The sequence below is a fragment of the Protopterus annectens genome, chromosome 5.part1 (assembly GCF_019279795.1).
Source record: "Protopterus annectens isolate FY-2018-M chromosome 5.part1, PAN1.0, whole genome shotgun sequence".
NCBI lineage: Eukaryota > Metazoa > Chordata > Ceratodontiformes > Protopteridae > Protopterus > Protopterus annectens.
This window is the reverse complement of record NC_056736.1, coordinates 432,489,278-432,508,397: the sequence shown is the minus strand read 5'-3', so window position 1 is coordinate 432,508,397 and position 19,120 is coordinate 432,489,278. Positions and strand designations below refer to the sequence as shown.

General features: G+C 39.3%; 1 protein-coding gene across 1 annotated transcript in view; it reads right to left on the bottom strand.

Moving 5' to 3' along the window:
* Positions 1-19,120, bottom strand: part of LOC122803208 (olfactory receptor 142-like) — a 70,839-nt gene that overhangs the window by 31,565 nt on the left and 20,154 nt on the right. The window lies entirely within an intron of this gene.

Below are 19,120 nucleotides of genomic sequence, written 5' to 3'. Positions count from 1 at the left end.
TTGTCTGCATATATCAACTGGACACAAGCTGATTTAAGTATACTTTTCTATGCACTTATTAAGATTTGAGTCAGTAAATATTGTGTCTCTGTCTCTCTGCAGTTAGTTCCCCGCTCCACCTCCATGTTTCCTGTTGTGGTGTTAATCCTGGCAACTTTGGAATTGCCCACCCTTGCTGTAAATCTGTTTTGCACACTCCTCCTGGACCCATCTCATTTGCTCACTTAACTGAGTACAGTGAGATCATATTTTGATTTCAGATACTCCTACCAGTTCGATCTCCTCTGCGGTGTACAGAGATAGCACTTGGGAAGGACATTCCCCTATAGTATCTTAATCTGCTCTGTTTCCTCCCTCTCCAAAAAATAAATAAATAAATAAAAATTTGCACTTCATCTGCTTTACTGTATTTGTGTTTCTTCCTACTTTATTACCTTATTTTGCTTTTGCCTCTTCTTAAAAGTATTCAATTTAATTTATTCTGCTGCCTTTATTACTGCTTGTTAGTAGCCTGATTAAATTGCAACTGTTATTCTAAGGCCCTTGGTTTAAGCACTTGGGCTTCAAACCAGTTGTTTTACATTAAGAAGGTTTGTGGTCTGCACTGTTGTGGCAGGACAGGTAGCATACATCCTTCAGAGTTGGGAACTGCTGATTGAAGGCTCAGTGTCTGTTATTCTAAAAGTGTACTAGTTCTGGGTTAAGCACTTGGGCTTCAGGCCAGTTATTTTACATTAAGGTTTGTGGTCTGCACTCTTGTGGGAGAAGAGGCTAGATTCTGCCCTTCTGAGCTGGGAATTTCTGGTTAAAGGCTTATTGCGCATGCTTACTTGAACTGTTTCTTTCTGAAATCAGTATGCCTTGTTTGCTGTAGCATAGACTAGATTCAGGCTGGCTGGATCTAGCTTTGTTTGTATAACTTGTGCACTGATCCAGGCTGTCTTTTTTGGAGAAGGTTTCTCTGTACCCTAGTGGCAGGACTGTGCAGTTAGAACTTGTCTGATTGAAGACTGCTGGAACAGGGTTCAGCTTTGAGCTTTTTAATTGGCTAATTGGGTAAAGTGTTGTTTTGATTGTATCTGCTCTATTTTCTGAAAAAAAAAACAAAAAAACAAAAAAAAATATAATTGTTTCCCACCTTTCTGAACTAGTATAGTCCAGTTTTCAGGTTATTGCTGAATCCAGGGCTGTGTTACAAGTTTCTGTGTTGCCCATACCTTACTTGGATAGAAGGACATTTCTCTGTTCACCTGTGAGAAAGGGGAGCTTTGAGCAGCCTGTCTGTCCCCCACTCTGGAGATATAAACCTCACCACAATGATAAATAGGACATGCTGGAAAGATAGATTCCTATCCCAGAGACTCCCCAAGCTTTGGAACAGGATTCTAATACACATCAGGCAGAGCCCCTCACTAACACTCTTCAAGAGAAACCTTGACGGGTGGATGGGAAACAAAAAATTTACCCCGGGGATCAGTACAGGGGCTCTGCTGGACATGGCACAGAGAGCTAATGGCTCTGCTGGACAGAGGCACAGGGAACTAATCTAAGGGGGTGATGAAAGCCAACACATTCTGGCTAGGCTTATAAATGCCCTTGGGCAAATAGCCTAGTACTTACCTATAAACTTATGAACCTATGAACCTATATGCATCTTGAAGCATAATTACCATATACTGTTATAACTTGTTTCTGTAAATCTTCAGCTATATCTGTCACTAATACTCCCTTCTATTTACCTTTCTAATTTCTATGTGCTATAATAGATGTCTGCCATTAAAATTTGTGTTTTAAATATCCTGTAAATATCTATATGCTGTAATAATAGAAGTACCTTTACTAAAACCTATGCTTTCTGTATATCAGATCTATACCTTTGCATACCCTGTCAGTGTCTTTTTAATGTACAATAATTATTAGGTAACATGCACTGTATTCTGTAAATTAATTAAAAATTAAACCTGACTTGTTATGCCTTGAGTATATTAAATAACTATTACTGTTTATTTTTATATAAAGTATCTTAATAACCCTGTTACAAACAATTCTGTCACTTTAAAACAATTAATGAATAATTTGAAGTGTAAATAAGTATAACTGAGTATAAATGTTTTGTTCTGAAATCTGACTGAAATGTACTATACTGAACTCAAAACTGAGTATGAATGTCATATTCTGACACTTGGCTGAAATTTACAATAAAGTAATATATATTTATACTGAACATCTAAAATAGCTGTGTATAAATGTTATATTCTGGAAACTAACTAAACAAATACTAAAGGAATACCTTTTCTGCCAGTATTGTCTGAACACAGATAAAAGCATAAACTGAAATCTGGTAAATGTTTTACTCTGGAAAGTAAACTATCACAAGAGAAATATTTTTTTTTTCTGTCAGTATAATTTGGACAGAGATAAAAGCATAAACTCACTACTGTTATACAATTGTCTGAAAACATAAAAAGCATTTGTGCACTTGTTTTAATGCTAATCTGCATTAATGCTCAGCTGTTGTACATACATTTTAACTCTTAAGAATGCTTTTTTCAGATAACTGAAACAAGTGTACTACTTATGTATGGAACTGAAGAAAAAACAACAATCTTTACTTCCAGCTTTGGTGGTCTTGTCTTTCTGTAGATACTTGACTTGAGCATCACAGCTCTTGCCAAGTTTATGCCTTAGTCTGCATTGTCCAGTCTACTGTAGAGGTACTAGAAGAGCCACCTTAATGTCCAAGTATCCTTTTCTGTGTCCCTTTTACATTTAGGTCTTCCAACCCATCTCCTGTGCAAGTCTGGGTAGCTGATGTAATATTTTATTTTGACTGTATTGAAAAGCATGCATTCTGCAAAACCAAACTGGAAATTATTCAGATATTCAAAACTGAAAGTGTTTCTTTTTGTAGCAATATTTTCAAAGCACAAAAAAGCAGTGTCATGTCCTTAAAATGACATTTGCAACTTTAACAATTATAAACCAATAGCACTGCTCATTACCCTGACTCTATTTATATTTTTCTGCATGAAATAAGCATATGCTGCCAATAAACTCTTAAGTCTCTAAGCGAACTGATAATGTTCTTTAGTAAAATAAACCTATGCTACAAATACATTATTTTTAAGTCTGTAACTGAACTGATAATGTACTATAGTGAAATGGAAAGGATACAGTTTCATTATTAAATCAACAGAAACCTCAGTGGCATTGTTTTTCCCTTTCATAGCGTCTAGTAGTAATCTGACACATTTTTGTATTTCTGCACCTTCATAAAATTATCTTAACTGTTGAATTTTCTATGTTTACCTTTTGACCCTCAGGTCATAATTTATAAAAGAATTTATTTAGTGTGCAGATCTTTGTCCACTGCATTACATGCAGCTGTTATTCTAGCTGATGTCATTTAATTCTTGCAGTACTACTGAATGCTCTAAGAATTTATCATTACTGTTCACAATTTTCTTGGGTAAATAGAACTGTTACTGCATAAAACTGTTACTCATCATAATAAACTGATCTGTACTATGCTGTTTTATGGCACACAGTACTGTCTTTACTTCAGCTCACTGAGCTGGCCTGTAATCTGATAACTCAGTTACAGTCTGTGCCTCAGGTGTGCCTGGTAAACTGCAATTTCTGCATGAAGTATATCAATCTTGAACTATTAATATATACACATTTAGTGCTAGAATTGAACTGATCTGATTCTGGAACTTTACTTGTCTGTCCTTTATACAAGTACGTGAAGTTTCCTCATATAGTAAAATTAGACTGCATTCTTTTCATAACATGAGATTTGAACCTGTGACTTTAATGACAGATAATATTTATGCTGTATTCTTTTCTTGCATGGGATCTGAACATTTGACTGCAGTGTCACTTTTAAAGTAGCATGGACTTTAAATTTTACATTTTGTAAACTAACAAAACATCATTTAATGTTTATAAATGCTGTTCTGTCTCTGTCTGTATCAAGATATGATGTATGCATTGCAACACATTACTACCATAATTCAAAGGTCTTAACAATGTCTGCTAAACAAAACAATAACACAAAAAAATAATTTGCCAGATCTGTAACTGTGAAACCTATGTTCTGCAAATAAACTTGGCTATCATTTCTGGTATACCACACACAAAATTGGCTTTCAGAATGGTAAACATGTATATCAGTTTTAAAAATAGTACTAGCCTGAAACTGTTACCTTTTTTTGTTTTTATTTCTTACTGGCCACAAAAGTGAATTGAAATTTTATTTCCAGTCTGTCTTTGTTTTTTTCTGAGAATAAGATACTCCCTAGGATTTAATAAACTCTGTGTTGGCTGTGCGTGAAGCCTACATGGGGTTTACATGTGTGCACAGTGGTGTGCGGCAGCACACATCACTGTACAAAGCATATTCATGCTGCTCACCATATCTAAGCAAGGTTTCATTGCTGGAAATAGTGTTCCTGTCCAGGAAACCATGTAAGTGAACACAGATAGCAATCCTGTTTAAAGCAGAGCACCTTATTGTCCATGGTTTTGTGTGGAATGCTACAATGATCACAGGGCTTCACAGATAGCTCTTAATCTCATAGTTCAACACATCTGCACAAAGAACAACATAATGCAGAGATAATGACCCAGAAATAGGGACATATTTGACATAGACATCTTATAGAGATGTGTTAGAAGTACATATTCTGAAGGATGTGAAGTATGAAACTCAAACATATCTCTCAATCCCTGAGAGCAAGAAATCTAGGCAAAGCCATGAATAATGGGGGGACAAAGGCACAAAAACACATTTTTAATATTGCTCTTACAAACTGAGAAGGTTGATAGAATAATAGGTTTTACACTAGCATACATTTTCTGAAGAGCATGAAGTTTGAAATTTAAATGTCTGTCATTTTCTGACTTTAGTCCACAATGACATACCAAAGATTTATCAGAAAACCAAAATTTTATGACAAAAAGATCATAAATATGAGACAAAAATCTAGACATTCTCCAAAAATCTGGACGTTTGAGAGGTACAAACTCAAATCTATGTAATATTGAGTCACATCAGTCATGAGATCATCCCAGTGATATGGCAAAAAGCTACAAATTCAATAAGGAACACATCTATACATCCTGGCAATATCTGGACAGTTGAGAGGTATGAATGCAAAGTATATGATCCAAACACAGTACAGGAGAGTGTATCTACAGTGCAGATTAGTGTTATATCCCATTCTTGGCATGATGTACTGAAGCTGTGCAAATGATCTGTAACAGTACATGAACTCTATCTATAAGAAACCCTCAGGGGAAGTGTATGTATTGAATATGGACACACATATGAATTGTAGGGATGAACACAGGGAAAAAGAACAGCTGAAACATCCTAATGTACAGCAGATGAGGGCATGTCAAAGGCAGATAGTTGTAGTACCAACACCAATCACATATTTATATGGTACAGTAGGGACTGCACAGTGAAAATGTGTTTTATGTGACTGTCACACAAGGTCACATAACAATGGGGAGGATGTCAGTGTGAGATAAGCATCCTTACATGAATAACACAGATGACATTTATTAGGGATCTGACATACAATTAGGATAGGATGCATTTTGTGAAGCTGTACAAACTGCTTTTCCTGTAAATGAGTGTAATCTCAATTGAGGTCTCCAGCAAATGGGGCACAGGTAAAGGCTCATGGAAAACATTAAAAAAACAGTCACAGTCATGGACAATATCAGAACAATACCACCAGTGATCCCATGCCTCTGACATAACAGATGTGATAAGAGATGATTCCTCACAAAGACACTCAAACAACTATTATAATACATCCACACTCTACGAGGGTAAAAAAGCACACTGTCCTGGCACTGAAACATCTGCTGGAGGGTATTAGGAGGGACACTGCTACACCTACATATGACATTATGAACAATACAGGCTAGCTGACAGGTGTGCATGTCATATATATATATATATATATATATATATATATATATATATATATATATATATATATATATATATATATATATATATGGCACATTCTGCACTGTCATGAATGATATCCATGCCATTAATGCTGTCAAACACTTATGCACGTAGTGTGTGCATCAGCAGAACAAGTAGCACACGTGCATCTGGTGTAACAACTTGATTAGTGTTCCGCGCCATCAGTCAGTCATGTATATGCCACAAAAGAATACCTAGGTATGGAAAATAAGTTATGCAACAGCTCACTGTGACAAAGGTGGTACACTTTGATTACACATCACTGGAAGATGTGTAGGGATGTACATGAAGAAGAGTATATTGTACACAGAAATTGGTGTGATGAAGGCTGGGAACTATGAAGGTGTTTTGGCCTCTGATGTGGATGTCCTTCACATAGTCAGTACTTGTGTTACATACAAGAGAGTAGTCAACACTGTGACCACGTGCTGGTGGATGTTTCATTTACCATCTACCCCAGGACACAGGTCACATACCTATTGGTCTGATTATAGGGTGTGATTCTGCATTATACTTGTGGTTGTGTGCTTGTTTTCCTGACTTAATAAATCTCCCCATGTTTTCTTGTCATTGCAGGTATTATCATGGATGTGGCAGCAAGCTTTGGTATGGATTGATACTGTCTGCATTATACTAATTTCACAGTTGGAGTCAATGATTGCCCACGTTTTGTAGCCCTTCAGAGAGCTGTTAGGACACAGGATGTGTATGTCACCTGTGATATCCATCATTTAAATAATAGAGAGAAAAGGGCCTAGCAGACTGTACTGATGCACAGACCTGATCACTGGACCTGAGATATTGGTCACTTCAAAACACAAACACTGAAGAAGGGTTATCCCTGAAAACTTTATGGTTTTAGAATAAAATTTGGATTTAATGCATTAGATCTGTGTTTCAATTACTTGAAGTATCAATTATATTGGTCACTTCACACATTTCAACTTAGTGAGATGCCATGTATGTGATACACTAGTCTACCCACTGGGTAATATAGCTGTTTATGGTCACATATGACAGTGTAAATTGAATACCTCAGTGTGGATTTGTATCAAATGTCTTGACCTGGTCAAGTCCCACAAGATGATACTGTTGACATCATTCATGCCCTCAATGACCTCTTTGTGGACATGATGTAACATTAACAACTGACATAGATCTGTTGCACATAGCCAGAATATGTCTGCTGTCCATTTAGAAGAGGTCCATGATAACATGCTGGTCTACTTCACAGGTGAGGAGAGTCAGGATGTCTTCATACATGCATGCATCAAGTGCTGCCCCCCCACCCCCCCAACTCAGATGGATGCATGTTGATGTATATGCTTCTAAATGAAAAGAGACATGGAGGAGCTCTCGGATTATGTAGTCCAGGCTAGTATGACCCTAGCCCTGAGCAGCATCCTACCATCACCCAGAATGATACCACAGTACAAGCAGAAAATTATTGATTTCAACAATTAGCTAAGTTTCTTGTTTCACTCTAAGGGGATCCAGTATCTGTCTGCCTGGGATGACATAATTGACAGACCTCGATGCTTTGCCAGAGATGGTCTGCATCTATCACCCCTGGGCTTCCGGACACTGGCCGAGGCTCTTGCCACCCCTATAGTGCCTTTTTTAGGCGGTGTAACAAAGACCAAATTACCACCATAACAGCTACAAACAAATGCAATATGAGGGTCATGATGCTCAACGCTATGAGTCTGTATCTCAAAATGCATTCACTCAAAGCACTCCTTAAAATGCAGAACATCAACATTTGTGCTGTAGCAGAGACCTGGTTCAATGCAGCAGAAAGGACCCCGGCAATACCAGGCTATAACTCATTTCACACCTTTCAGCCCCAGAACTTGGACCGAAGCTCCAAAGGTGGTGGTGTTTCCATATACATAAAGGATGCGCACACCTCCAGACTGGTAGCCCAACATAATGCATCAGAGATACTTCAGATGCAGCTAAAATTGGGTAAGACAGCAATTCAGGTTGTAGCCTGCTATAGGTCCCCAACCTTGTCCCAAAACTCACACTCCACATTCCTAAGCACCCTGGAGAATATTAGGGTCCAACCTAACACTCCCTTACTAAGCGACTTCAACTAAGCCTCCATTAACTGGGTAAACTACCCATTTACCAATACACTTGCCCAACGTTTCCTGGAGTTCATTAATTCCAATGCCCTGGACCAGCTCTTTCTTACCCCCACTAGAGGTAGCAATATCCTTGACCTGGTCATTACTAACATGGCAGACTGTTGCTCTACACCAATAGTCATCTCCAGCCTGGTTAGGTCCGACCACAAACTAATCACTTTGCAAATCGACATCCTTCCAACCCACCCCCAACAAATGTAACCACCATGAAAAAATTTTCCAAAGCTAACTTTGGGCTCCAAAAACAGAGGTGGCTAACTTCATGGCACCTACACAAATGGAGAATAGTTGAGTGACTGTAGAATCATACACCAATGCACTGTGCAAACACGTACACACATGCATGGATCTCACCATACCCAATAGAACCAAGAAACACTCCTCCAAAAAAAAGGAAGCCAATCTGGTGGTCCCCTGCCATAAACAAACTCTAAAACAGAAGGAGGAACTGATATAAAATAAGGTGACGTCCCAAGACTGGAAAAACTCCCTTATCAGCCTCAATAAAAAGTTGAGATCTCTTATCAAATTCTCTAAATCTAGTTATGAAAACAGAATTGCAACAGATAGTAAAGGCAACCACAAGGCCTTCTATAGTTATGTAAATAACCTCCATGGCAATACCCAGATTTGCTCTGAGCTACTGCTCAATGGTACCTCCTATACCGAGCCAACAGATTTTGCCAGTGTATAGGCAGACAGATTCAGTGCCAACTTTACCCCTCACCCCAAAGGACCAATCACAATACCAGTAGATTGCCAGGCACCTAGTATTACTGCTGCACAGGTTAAAACAGCACTGTCCAAGGCCAAGAATACAGCTTCTATGGGACCTGACAATATCCCTGATTGTGTTCTACATGAACTACAGAGTGAATTGGCACCTCACCTGTGTGCCCTGTTCGATCACAGCCTCACCTCAGGCTTTGTCCCTACCAAATGGCACACTGCTACAGTCATCCCTCTCCACAAAGGAGAAGTGACTACAGACCCTGGGAACTATTGCCCCATTAGCCTGACAAGTCTGATATGCAAAGCTATGGAATGCATCATCATGGACCTAATAAAGCCTGACAAGTCTGATATTCAAAGCTATGGAATGCATCATCATGGACCTAATAAACAAGTATATAGGGAATCTCCAAACTCTGGATCCCCCACAGTTTGGTTTTGTGAAGGGTAGCTCATGTCTGCTCAACTTGGTTGACTTCTTTGAGTCAGTCACCAGAGCTGTGGATGAAGGCAAGGTGGTTCATATAGCCTTCCTTGATCTGGGCAAGGCTTTTGATAACATTCCCTATTCAAGAATCATAAAAAAACTCACTAAGCTTGGCATCAACCCCTATATCACTAGGTGGGTTGCAAACTGGCTCACAGATAGAACTCACAGTGTGAAAGTAGCTGACCCCGTGTCATGAGTGGAGTCCCACAGGGTTCGATCCTGGGCCCTCTCCTGTTTGGTATCTACTTCCCTGAAGTCCAGGCCAACACGAAAGGATTCTGGTTGTCAAAGTTCACAAATAATTGCAAGCTGGGAGCTATTATTAACTCCCTAAGTGCTGTTGACATCCTACAGAATGGCCTCACTGAGACCAACGACTGGTGTCAGAACCATGGCTTTAAGCTCAATGCCAAAAAATGTGTTGTCATCCCTTTGGGAAAAAGCCGGTTCCCATGAATTACCACACTGATAGTAGTCCACTGAACACAGAAGGTGTTATAAGAGATCTGGGAACACAGGTTGACAGCAACCTCTCTTTTGATAACCACATTGCCACTGTGGTCATAAAGTCTTTCTATGTGACACATCTCATTACTAAGGGTTTTGCATCCAGGAAGAAAGAGGTCATTGTCTCCCTCGACTCTTCCCTCATTAGGCCAGTCATCGAGTACAATGCCCCATTTGGCATGTACCTCACTAGACACCTGCAACAACTGGAGAGGCCACAAAAGTACCTCACAAAGAGGATCCTAGGTCTTAAACACTTATCCTATATGGATATACTCAAAAAACTCCAGCTATTCTATGTCTCATATCGCCTACTTAGAGGCAATCTTTGCTTGACTTACAATCTAAAGAAATCCCAATCCCTCCACACCACATGCTCCAGAGACCTCAACCTCATTACCACAATTAACAGAGCATGCTGGAGGGACAGGTTTATAACCCAGAGACTGCCCATGCTATGGAACATACTTCCCATACATGTCAAGCAGAGCACCTCTCTGACCCTCTTCAAGAGAACTCTTGATGAGTGCATGGGAAACAGAAAAGTCACCCCGGGATAACTCCCGTGGCTCTACTCAACAGAGGCAATGGGATCTAAGGTCGGGTGTCAATATGCCAGGGTAATCCTATGGACTAGTCTTGTAAAGTTCCTAGGGTCATTAGCCTAGTACACACCTATGAACACACCTATGAACCTATGAACATAGCCCATGTGGAGTGTTTTTTGAAGTGTGTATTCAACAGTATCAGGAAGGTACATGTGTCTATGTCATGCCATAGGTGATCTGTAATGTCACAGTCCATTGATTTCATGTGATAGGCCTGGATGAAGGTAAGACAGTGCACTGCCTATCATGATCTGGCCTAATGTTTGGACACAACCCCTTCATACAAGGTACCATTGATGTGGGAGTAACACTTACATGACTAGATGGGTAACCAATTGGCTCACCGACAGAACACATACTGTAAAGGTTGGTGAATCAACCTGTATCAGTAGAGCTGCCACAAGCCCCAGGCATCTGAGCTTGTCCCTTTACTGTTTGGAGTCTATTTCTTGACAGTTCAGGCTAAAGTATATGGCCTTTGGCTTACCATGTTTGCTGATTCTTGCATATTGGGTGCAGTCATTGAGTCCACCAGTAATGGTAATATACTTCAAAAGGAAGAGCTAACCTGGACAAATGATTAGTGAGAAATCCAAACAATCTACAAATAAATGCAGAATAATTTCTTTATGTTTTCCTTCTGAAAAGTAGAAGTCCATGTTGATTACAGCAATGACAACAGCCCTGCTATGCTGAAACCCAGTGATGCAGACACTGGAAACACATGTAGATAGCAATCTGAACCAGCAAATGTCCACACTGGCATTGAAAGCCTTTATTGTGAACATCATATGTCACACCATCATATTAAGATCTTAGGATTGTATGACAGCACTGTAGTCAAACCTCATCAGAACACTAATAGAGTACAATGCTCTCTTTTGCATGTACTTCACCAGACACAAGCAGCAGCTGGACAGAACACAAGGCTTTCTCATCAAGAAAACACAGGGCCTACAAACCATTGCATGATGTATGTGGATAGATTAACAGCCATGTTACTGTAGTCTGTATCATATAGCATGAGGTGACTTCTGCCTGGACTCCAGGCCAGTCTCAGACTGGTAGGAATAGTGCATAAATTCAAAACTGATATAGCTGATGACATCAGCAGTGTCTGTTGAAGAGAATATGGTAATAACAGTGTCTCGCATGCTAGTGTAAAAGACTTTCTGTAATGTCAAGAAAGAGCACATGTACACACATTCACAGTTGACTGCAGTGAGAATAGAACTCCTACCCATCTAGGTACACAGAATACAGAACAAAGTACTGTATACAAGTGCCACAGCACAACTCTGATTAGGAGTGTCTCAGACAAAATTTTATAGCTAATGACATCAACAGTGTCTTTTGAGGAGAATATGGTAATGACAGTGTCCCACATGGCTGTATTGTAAATATGTGACATATTGTTAGATAGGGTCTTCAGTTTGTTATGCTTCCACATGTAATTACATATCATAGGCAGGAAATGGACAGTAAACATCAGTAGTACATAATATTTACTTTTCCATAGCAGGGAAAGCAGCGAGTTTGCACAATGGTTTAGCAAAGTGTTCATGTATGCGAGATGCAAATTTCCAGTATTATTCATGCTTGTCCATAGCTAAACAGTGTGCAAACGTGAGCTGTTTTGCTAAAGTCTGAGAGTTAGTATTGATGCTATGAAACACATGTGTTGCTTAACAGACTCTGTGGCATCATGTGTTACTGCACTGCTGCATGTTTTTTTTTGAGCCCAGATGATACTGGGTTTGAATCCAGTTGTATCTAACACTTTTAAATAATTTACAATAAACTTTGATAACATGAATTCTTTATAGTATGTGTGTAGGTGTGTGTTGGCATAGTCCAGAAGGGTTAGGTGGCATTGTGCATAGGTAACCACAGCATTTTGCCACCACTCACCATTACTGCCCATTGGTGCATGGTGTGAACCTCCACACTAACATAGAGCCCAAAAATTTAAGGGATCCATTATATTTTCTTCTACTCATGGTTGTTGTGTGTGAGTCTATTTTTTGACTAGATTAAAGTGGTAAAAATGGGGTAGATAGGAAAGTGATGAAATGGGGAGCAAGCCGGGGGAAGAACAAAGGAAAAGCAGTGCAGGAATGTGCAAGATGTGGGGGGGGGGTAGAAAAGGACCATAGCTATCCTTTTCTTTAACAGTGTAAACTGAAAATATCTGCAGAATATTAACTGAATTTGGACTGTCATCACCACAAAGAGGGGTAACCACAATGTAATCATGTTATATAACCAACTGGACCAAATCAAGTGTGTTAAGATGACATGAGTGTGAAATGGGGAGTTATGTATGGGATGATTTTTTTTCTTTTTTTTTTGTGGGACAGGTGCCCATTTAGTTTTTATTTGAGAGAGAGAGAGAGAGAGAGAGAGGAATGTTGGGAAAGAGACACAGGTAGGTCTGGGTCAGGTAAGTTGGATAGGTGATGAAGCAATTAAAGACAGGCAAGACAAACAAGAAAAAAGACAGGGATGGTGATGGCCACAAAAGGTTGGGGGACACCATGATTGGTGTGAGGGTGGGAACAACCTGGGCCTATCGAGTTCTCATGCACTGGACTGTCATCACTGACATCTTACTCCACTGGTCGTTGGAGTGCATGATGTGTTCTTCTCCTCCTATGAAACATGAGGGAGAGCAGCCTCTCCATCTGATGTAGGCTTGCACCGCTGTGCACTACCCTCTGCACCATCCCTGTCAACTTGCTCTGGGTGATGAAATCACCACCTTCACCACTGCTCCTGGAGGGTACCACTGGATCAGCCTCCAGGGCAGGACTACCTGGGGGTGCAAGTAGTGCAGGGGCATCAGAGGCAGTGTTGCCAGGTTGGCTCCCAGATGTGCTGGGAATCAGTGCTGGAGTCAGTGGAATGGAGGTAGGCTGATCCAATGGAGATGGGCAACCTTGCTGTGCTGTGGTACATGCTCAAACTATAAACATTGTAGTGTGTGTGTTTGGCCTTCTGAAGTCACAGTTCTAGTGCCTAGATATATCCGGTGAAACCCTACAGTATAATACACACACATGTACACAAATATTCACGGTATGTGCTATGCTCCACAATCTGATCCTGTGGAAACAGTTGCAGCAAAGGGAAGGACACACATCTCCCTACCAATGTCTAGGTCACCACAACCACAATCAGAGGAGGATTCAGAGGAGGAACCCCCAGCTGTCCCAGTAGGCAGACATAGGGATGCTCAGTATGCCCTTACTTTAGCTAAGAGACAATACATAGCACATTCACTGACCACCTGGGGACCTAATATCTTTCTCCTATTTACATGCATATAGTAAAATTGATGCCTGGCAACACACACAGCCTTTACATCCCCATGTATTGGCTGTGTACTGCTTGCATCAGAGTCAGCCCTGAACTAAAGGTGTGCCAACTGCTGCATTTGCAAGGTATGTCCTGAACATAGGGTGTATTCTTTAATAATATTATGGCATATCCTTGTCGTTCCTAACTTGGTACAGTAAGCAAGTAAATAGTAGTGAATTTGTACAGAAAGTATGTTAACATGTGACACCAGACAATTATTTTACTTATATTTGTCCATTATTAATTAGTACATACATACATACATACATGCATGCATACATACAAATATTTCATGCATGGGCATTAATGCCCTTCTAGCTTGCCAATATACCAAATCACTTGTTCCCATAATACATATCCAGGCTGTTCTTAAAAATATCTAAACTAATACTTGCTTTAATGTAATTTGGTAGTCTGTTCCATGTATCAGCTACTCTGTCAGAGAACCAGTTAGTACATTTCTCATTTTATTTATTTATTTATTTATTTTGCATTTGGTAACCAGGAAAGTCCGACTGGATACAAGTCCTTTTTCAACTGAGGCCAGGGAGAAAAGCTCCAGTTACATTACAGGTTAATAATTCAACATATGAGAAGGATTATATATACTTACTTAAGAACAAAGCATAACAAAATAAGCTATGGTTATTCAGTGAGATGTGCCTATAGAATCTCCTACATAGGTTGTCTGATGATTCTCTAGTACTTTTTGTTAACCCCAAACATTCCCAGAGGTAGTTGTCACTAAATGCCCTGTATACCTGAATAAGACCTCCTCTTAGATATCTGTAAGAGACACTCAACAAGTTCAGATATTTTAGTCTTTCATAATAACTTAAATTTTCACATCCATGGTGGATACCATTGGTATATTTCCATTGTACTCTTCCAAGTAAACTCATGCTTGTTTTCTTATAGGGTTTCCATATTGTTATTTCATACTCAAGTTTGGGTCTAAAGTAACTAACAAACAATGACTTCATTATTTTTGATTTCCTAGACTTTATAAATCTTTTTATACAACCTATAGTTTTATAGCTATCATTAGCCAATTGGTTGATATGATTAGAAAAAATTCATAGCTGAATATACTCATATACCCAGGTGCTTAAATGAGTCTTCAGTTTCAATCACTGTGTGCTGTATTAAATATTCACCTTTCAATTTATGTCTACCAAATCTCATATGCTTAGTTTTTGATGTGTTTATCAGCATATTATTCTCCTGTACCCAAATGGTTAATTTAGTAAAGTTATTTTGCAGACATGCCTTATCTGTAACACACATAATCAGTTTACTCAATTGCAGGTCGCCAGCATATAGACTGTAGAACACCTCAGATGAAAAGGTAATGTCTGAAAGATACAATCTAAACAAGTAAGGGCCTAGGACAGAGCCCTGTGGGACACCCTGACTGTAACCAAGCATTTTGCCTGTCCAGTTGCTGTATGATACTTGTCATGTCCCATTTGCAAGCCATGCAGCTATCCATCTTATCAAGAGTACATCAATACTAGTTGTACTAATTTATTGATCATTGTTATCTGTATGACCCTGTGAAATGCTTAAGTCTATATAAATTTTCATAGCTGTTATTATATTGCTATAGAACATCATGTTACAGGTGGTAATAGATCTGTTTTCAACATATGCATTCTGATATATGGTTTCAAGTCCCATCCTACCCAGCTCTGAAAATAACTTATCCAATATTACCTTCTCCATTATTTTTCCACAACATGAAAGTAGACTTATGGGTCTGTATGACTCTGGGTTTGTCCTGCTCCCCTTTCTCTTATAAACAGGTTTAATAAGTGCATGTCTTGAATCTTGAGGAATCTCCCCATATTTATATGACCTTGTGAATAATAGATATGATGGTACTTTAAGTTCTTGCTGAAGTGTTCTCAGGTCATTGTTACTAATTCTGTCTCCTCTCTGTGTTTTGGTTGGATCACATTTGCACAGTTCTTTTTCAATATAATATAATTAGATTCCAGTATCTGGGGTTACCTGGATGTCAGAGGATAACTTACCACCCCTGTTGTGGAGCCAAACTGTTTTGCATAAGATTTTGCAATTATATAAATATATATATATATATATATATATATATATATATATATATATATATATATATATATATATATATATATTCTGTTGTGGCTGAGAATAAATTTTAGTCTCTACACACAGTTTTTCAATTTGTGTGTCTTTACTCTTTCCACATCTTATGTATCTATAAAAAGGCTTCCTATTATGCTCAGTATCTTTATATAAATTTTCTTCAAAATTTTGTTGATCTTGTCTCACACTATGTTTAATCTGTTTGTCCAGCTTGTTTATTTCAGTTTTCAAAGTTGTAGTTTGACTTCTCTTCCATTTCTTATATTTATTTCTCTCTCACCTTAATCAAATATCTTGTTCATATGGAAATATATCCACCTGATGTTGTATGCCTAGATCCTGATGTTAAACATTTGTTTGATTTTTTTGCACTCAAGCAATTTCTCAGGCCTTAGGTATGAATGATTCACACAGTCATACCTCTGAAGAATTCTGATGTTCCCTGCATGGCCTCAATTTAGCACCATGATGCAGCTGGTTGTGTGAAGAATGATCTTTCATTTCATTGATGCAAAGCTGTTTATGTGACCAAGAGTATTAAAGCATCCCTCCTGTTTTCCAAAGCTGTATTGGTGTGAGGGTTTAAATCCTGACATATGTAGAAATTTGTGACATGTACTATCAAGTTTACTGTGCTTTTATAGATGTTGCTTTTGTGTTCCTTAGTTTTAGTATCTTTTCCTGTTTGTCTTCTTTTAATTCCAGTTTTGTGTGATGTACCGCATCCTGGCAAAATGTTTGGCTAAGCTTATCTTGTTTGCATGAAGCACAACATTGCAAAAACAGGGGAAAAACAGATTTCATAGAAAGCAGACATCCAGAAATAGAAAACAGATACATTCAATTAATGTTCTTAGCCAGCAAAAAACTGGTCTGAAGTACAGATGGGACCAGGGTATAGCACCAAGCATTAGCAATGCACCTCATGTTTGCACACTGCCTCCTTGCAAACAAACAGGGCTATCATGTATGCATGTACACTTTGTTAACCAGCGTGCAAATGCAATGCTTGTTGCACTAAGGAAATGTATATATGACATTGTATCATTGCTGTTGATTGTCTGGTTCCTTTGTATGACATAAAACTACATGTGGAAAGACTGCAAACTAAAGGCACAATATAACTTATATGTCATATATTTTTAATACATCCATTTGTTTCCCCATCAAACCACCCCAAACAAGCACTACAACCCTGGGGTCTCTTTCTTTTTCCACACATATATCCAACCATAATACAAAGTGTTATACATAATGCTGTGTGCTCACTCATGGACACGGACACTTAGTGATGCTCACATCCTTGCTCTGCAAAACTCAGACAAATATGCTCAGTAAGGGTACTTGTTTTGTTACAAAGCTAGGCTTCCAAACAACCTACTACTATTAGGCTGCTAGCCTCAGAATACATTATGAAGCAATGTACCTATGCAGGCCTCCCAACCTCTTGTCTCCCACATGGCCTGCCAATGTCATCTACTATAATTTCACCTGCAGTCCTAACAAAAGCAGACTTGCACTGTAGCTTGTGTGTTAAATGCAGTGTTCTGTAGTCTGTGTACTTAGATAGGCAGGGGTCCTATTCTCACTGCAGTCAACCGTGTGTGTGTGTGTGTGTGTGTGTGTGTGTGTGTGTGTGTGTGTGTGTGTGTGTGTGTGTGTAAAAAGAAGAGCAGAAATGTGTATTTCACAGTTACTTCCCCAATGGCATGGTTTGCCACTTTTTGAGACTTGCAAAAGCCTACACATCCATTTCATGTGGGCCTCCCAACCTCTTGTCTCCACATAGCCTGCAGATGTCAATCTACTATAAGATCACCTGCAGACTTGACAAAATCAGACTTGTGCTGTGCTGCATGTGTTAAGTACTGTATTCTGTAGTGTGCCTACCTTAGAGAGGTGGGGGGTTTATTCTCACTGCAGTCAAGTGGGTGTATGTCTGTGTGTCTACACAGAAGATTAGACTTGTGCCGTGGTGTGTGCATTAATTGCTGTGTGTGCATGTGTGTGTGTGTGTGTGTGTGTGTGTGTGTGTGTGTGTGTGTGTGTGTGTGTGTATTGTGCCTATTTAGATAAGTAAGGGTTCTATTCTCACTGCAGTCAACTGTGTGTGTGTCTACACAGAAGAGCAGAAGTATGTATCCCACAGTAACGTCTACAATGGCATGGCTTGACACTTTTTTGAGACATACGAAAGCCTACATATCCATTTCATGCAGACCTCCCAATCTCTTGTCTCTCACATGGGCTGCTGTTGTTATCTATTATAAGTTCACCTGGAGTCTTGACAAAATCAGACTTGTGCTATGGTGCATGTATTACGTAGTTTGTTCTGTAGTGTATATAGTTAGATAGGTAGTGGTTCTATTCTTACTGCAGTCAAACAGGGTGGAGGATGATGCATGTGTGAGCTATTGCTGGACTTTACAGTGAGCCTTTTACAGCAGCCTGTAGGACTCTGTTATCTTGTCCTCAACAGACACTACTGATGCCATCATCTATAAAGTGTTGTCTAACACACTCTAAGTTGCACTTGCCATGGTGCTTGCATTAAGTACTGTGTTCTGTAGTGTATGTACTTAGATATGTAGGGGTTTTATTCTCACTGCAGTCAAATGGGCAGTTGATGTGAGTGTGTGTGCATGTGAGCGCGTGCGCGCGCGCGCACGTGTGTGTGTGTGTGTGTGTGTGTGTGTGTGTGTGTGTGTGTGTGTGTGTGTCTGTGTGTAAGCTATTGCTGGATTTTACAGTGAGCCTTTTACACCAGCCTGTTAGACATGATTATCTTGCCCTGGACAGACACACGTCGGTCATTGCTAGGTTATACAGTAAGCAAAAGAAGCTGCTGTCTACAAATGCAAAAGTGAGAACATAGAACTGGAAGATCACCCTCCTTAGCTGAAACAAGTAAATAAGACAACTTGTGCAGTCTCTCACCCCAACCCTTATTATCTATTTTGTTACTTCTTCAGTGGTATGGCTTGCTAGTCTTTTCATACTTGCAGAAGCCTTCTCATCCATTTCTTGTAGCCGTCCCTATCTCTTGTCTCCCACATGGCCTGCTGATGTCATTCACTATAAGTTGACCTGCAGACACATAAAAGTTGGACAAGTGCTGTGGCACTTGCATATA